The 5,283-nt window shown below is 37.2% G+C and overlaps 1 pseudogene; it reads right to left on the bottom strand.

The window, feature by feature from the left end:
* Nucleotides 1-209: 209 nt before the first annotated feature.
* On the bottom strand, nt 210-4,855 carry LOC148296310 (uncharacterized; annotated as a pseudogene).
* Nucleotides 4,856-5,283: the final 428 nt, after the last annotated feature.

Raw genomic sequence — 5,283 nt, 5'->3', positions numbered from 1 at the left:
TAGTAACCTTCGTCGCGCAAACTTGCGCGACAGAACTTGCGCGACCAAAAGTTCGTCGCGCAAACTTTGCGCGACGAAATTGTACTTTGCGCAACAAACTTCTTTCGTCGCGCAAAGTGTTTTTTGTAGTAGTGCAACATTGTAGATACCTCTAAAAGAGTAGGGCTTGTATGAAACGTAGATGGTACTGTTTCGCTACCCTCAACCAATCACAAACTGCCACATGAAAAAGTTATCACGGGTGGCACCATGATTGGCCGAGAATAGCAAAAAGTTATCACCGATGGAATGGATGATTTGCGACTAATAAGTTGGCCATGATCAAATGTCATGTGATCTGTAGCACTCAAGTCAATAATCCATGCAGACTTTTGAGATGACGTATGAAAAACATAACCTTTGGTGGTGGCGATAGAAGCACGAGTCTGGGTAGCCGGGTCAGCAGGATTGACTGCATGCTTCTGTAAGTCTGCAAGGAGGGAGAGAATTGTAGGGGGTCCTAACATCGCAGCGGAAGTAAGATGTGACCGTCGTCTAATATACATAAGACGGCAAAGTTTTTCAGTCGATCGCTATGTAAAATTATTTTAACGACATGATCTGAAAATAAACGACGTGGAAAATATGTTAGGGTCATTACTTACGACATATTTATTTCTATAGACGACGTTGTGTTTGATGGACAACGTCGTCATCATGTAAAGGACAGCTGTGGTTCGAAATTTATACGTCATCTTTACCAGAATGACGGTCATCTAATATCTCTAAGACGGCAAAGTTTGTTAGCCAATCGCCGTGTAAAATCCTTTTAACGACATAAGAATAAAATAAAAGACGCGGATATTTCCATATAACGTCGTTTTTATAAAAGAACGACGTCAAAATAGATCTTTACGTCAATAAATTTAGCTCTGGATTTTAAATACCGTCATGTATTATTATGTTTCCACTTCGTTTATGAGATAACAAGCGACGTGGTAATATTTAAGACGACAATTTTTGAGTTGATACGGACGAGTTCATAATCTAAGACGTTGTCTTTTGTAACGTTCATGTTAGATATCTCGTCTTTTAGACGTCGGTATTATGGGATTGGAGTCGTGTTATTTGTAATTACATGTCGGCTCTTTAGGCTTCTCCAACATGATATCGTTAATAATTGTTTCACAATACCGTCGTGGTTCTTCATTTTACGTTGCTTTTAGACGTCGGTAAATACATTGCAGTCATTGAATACTCCAAAACGTCGTTTTTTAATGACAATTTTATTAAAACAGACGTCTGTTTTTCACATTTTTATCAGGACCATTGTTTTTGTAATCTTGAACCAGTATTTTTTGTACTGATTGTTTTGTGGCCAAAACCTGCATAATGAAAGTGAAGAAAACAAATTACAATTTATTACAAATGTCATACACTGCCGTTTAGGGCATAAGTAATTTCATAAATTACAAGAGCATCATTCAATCCATATATATTCACACCCATCTCGAATATTTTGACTCCCAAACTCACCCACCAGTTCATCAAATGTGTCAACATTTGGCATCCCTCTAGTAAATGGCTCACACTCAATCCTCACATCACCTAAGACATCATCACCAATAACATCATTATATTCTCTATTAGGCATTGATAACACTACCGACTAACCACGATGCATCGGGTCGTCAACAAAAATACTTGTTTGACTTGAGAAGCCAAAACAAATTGGTCATTCCTATGTCCAATTTTACTCAAATCTACAAGGGTAAATCCAAGTTCGTCGACTACAAGGCCAGAAGTACTATCTATCCAATCACACCTAAAGACTGGGATTGTAAACTTTTGGTAGTCAAGGTCCCAAATTTCTTGAATGACACCATAAAAACCCATATTTGAGACAATTGAGTTTTTATCCTTGGCACTAGCAACTTGCATGGTATGTGCAAGTAAATAAACTCCACTATTTTGAACTGTCCGCACATCATCTTGTGCCTAGATGTTAAATTTAACACATTTAATAAGATAGCTCCTATATGATGGCACTGCCATGTTTGGACCAGCTGCTAGCCACCTCAAACTTTCTGATACGCCATGATTGTCTTCCTCATTAAGTTCACTTTGAACCTGCAAATTAATCATATCTTAATTCAATCTAACATAGAAAGAAGAAAATTAAAAGTCCATTATGTTATTCAATAACATATACCTTGAAGCGTAGCCATTGAATGAAAGTGCTATTGTGCTTATCTTGCAGCCAATTTGTTCTCTTTCTAAATTTTGGATAAGCGGTCTTGATGTGGATCATATGTTCCCTACATGACACGAAAAATTCAAGCATTACAGTCCCAAACATATAAGATAAACATAAGGAATAATTTAAAATAGAAACTTAACGAATAAAACTCATACTCGATATAAGGTAGGATTTCCTCCGTATTCTCCAAGACATATAGATGTGCTTGGTTCAACAGGTCCCGATCAACTAAGCTCACTATGCAACCTGATAATGGCTTTGAAACTCCTATCTTCTGACTTGATGGCACTCCAATTGTACTAATATCAAATAAGTGTTCGGTGCAAAATTCTACAGCTTCTTCAGCTATATAACGCTCAGCAATGCAACCTTCAGGATGAGTACGGTTCTGATCATACCCCTTTAGAACTTTCATATATCTTTCGAACGGATACATTCATCTAAAATAAACTGGCCCACATAGACGAACTTCTCTGACAAGATTTACTACTAGATGAACCATGATATTGAAGAATGAAGGTGGAAAGTATTTTTCAAGCAAACACAAAGTAACTACTACATCTTCTTCCAACTTATCTAGATTGGAAACATCAACCATCTTTGCACATATAGCATTGAAGAAGAAGCACAAAAGAGTTATTACATACCTTGCAGGCTTCTCCAAAACAAAACGAATTGCCACATGGAGCAATTGTTGCATTTAGGTATGACAATCATGTTATTTAAGGTCAAGAAGTCTTGAATCTTGTAAAGATACAAGATTTTTTATATTTGAAGAATAACCTTCAGGGACTTTCATACCATATAAAGAATTGCAAATCGCTCTCTTCTCTGCTCTTGACAAATTTCAAGGCCCTGGAGGCAAACGAGTACGTCTTTCTCCATACTCGGGTTGCAAATCAGTTTTGACCCCTTTGTTCAATAAATCTAACCGAGTAGCAATCCCATCTTTATTTTTTCCAGGGATCTCCAGCAATGTACCAATGATACTATCGCAAACATTCTTCTCAATGTGCATAACATCTAGGACATGCCTCACATGAAGGTATTTCCAATACTTGAGATCAAATAATTTTGACTTCTTCTTCCAACAAACTCTGTCACCATCATTTTCACCTCCACCTCCCCATTTTTTCGAGCCCCATGTATAATTAATACCTTCAACTATTTGTAGCACTTCTACTCCGGTTAATGGCTTTGGAGCCGTGTCATATTCAGGTTTCCCATTAAAAGCTGAACGCTGCCTTCGATATGGATGATATGTTGGTAACCATTTTCTATGGCCGATGTAACAAATTTTGTGGCCATTTTTTAACCTGTGACTAGGTGTATCATCACCGCAAATTGGACAAGCTTTATATCCTTTAACAACACAACCGGATAAGTTTCCATAGGCGGAGAAATCATTAATTGTCCACATTAATGCAGCTCTGAGTGTAAAGTATTCTCTTATATGTGCATCATACACTCCTCTAATCCCATCTCACAAAGATTTTAAATCATCAATCAAAGGCTCCAAGTAGACGTCTATATCATTTCCGGGTTGTTTAGGACCGAAAATCAATAAGGTCAACATCATGAACTTTCGTTTCATGCACAGCCATGGTGGGAGATTACATGTAACTAAGATAACTGGCCAGCAACTATATCTGCTACTTAGAGCACTGTGGGGATTGAATCCATCAGTTGAAAGTGCCAATCTCAAGTTTCTTATCTCATTACCAAACTCGGGTCATTTATCATCAACAAGTTTCCAAGACGGGGAATCCGCCAGATGAGACGTCTAACCGTCAATTGATTTTCTAGCAGCATGCCAAGTCAAACTCTTAGCTGTCTCATGTGATTGAAACATCCTTTTAAACCTTGGAATTGGAGGAAAATACCACAACACCTTCGCTGGCACACCCTCTTTCAAGATTGAATCTTTGCCTTCCTTACACCTTGAGATACCACAAGTAGGACAATTAGTTGAATCTTCATACTCCTTCCTATACAAGATGCAATCATTGGGGCATGCGTGATTTTCTCATAACTCAGCCCCAACGCACACAAAGTCTTTTTTGCCTCATACATAGAGGCCGGTACTGTATTTCCTTCTGGAAGCAAATCGCCTTGAAGTATCAATAATTCTGTAAAACAGACATCACTCATCCCATGTTTTGCCTTCAAATTATACAACTTCACTAATGTCGATAACTTGGTGTACTTTCTACAACCAGGGTACAATGGTTGATCTCCATCCCCAATCACATTGGCAAACTCATAAAAATTTGATCCAAAATCACCTAAATCATTATCATCCATCTCTATTTCTTCAGACACAAAATTGTACCTACTATGGTCATCATCTTCTTCAACATTTCTACTAGCATTAGTAGTTGCTTCTCAAGGTTCTTCGTGAAATGTCCAATTCTTATAGCTTTGGTCAACTCCATTAAAGTATAAGTGATCCCTTATAATTCCAACCCCAAACAATTTCAAATTCACACATTTAACACATGGACAACGGATATGTGTTGTAGTTAGAAGATTTTCTACAGAAAATTTAAAAAATGCTTCCACCCCGAACTCATATGCCTTCGATCTTCTATCCGAGTGCATCCATGACTTATCCATCTCCGACACTATACCCTATTATCTATAATAAAGTGAAAAGACAAGCAATGACCATCACTATAGCAGATTATATAGGGTTTTAATAGCAAGTAATATAATATACAGGCGACGGTTTTTAAACAACAACAGACGTATTGGACATATATAGACGACGAGTTTTAAAAAAATGTTGTCTAATGCTAGCAAAAAACAAAGGCAAACAAATTGAACCACGACGGTAGTTAATGAAAACCGCTGTATAGAAAAATACAAACGACGGTTTGTTAAAAAACCGTCGTCGTATGCCTAAAAAAGCATTCTAAATATCGAAACCCCAGTTTATTTCCAAGAACCTAAAATATATTAAGAACACAACATATACATTAATTTTTATGTTGGGTATTAAGAACACGTATACATGAAACCAACATATACTAAGCATGAAAACA

The sequence above is a fragment of the Prunus avium genome, chromosome 2, assembly GCF_965620075.1.
Source record: "Prunus avium chromosome 2, drPruAviu1.hap1.1, whole genome shotgun sequence".
NCBI classification, from domain to species: Eukaryota; Viridiplantae; Streptophyta; class Magnoliopsida; order Rosales; family Rosaceae; genus Prunus; species Prunus avium.
Note: the sequence above shows the minus strand (reverse complement) of the source record. Positions and strands in the feature narration are given on the sequence as shown.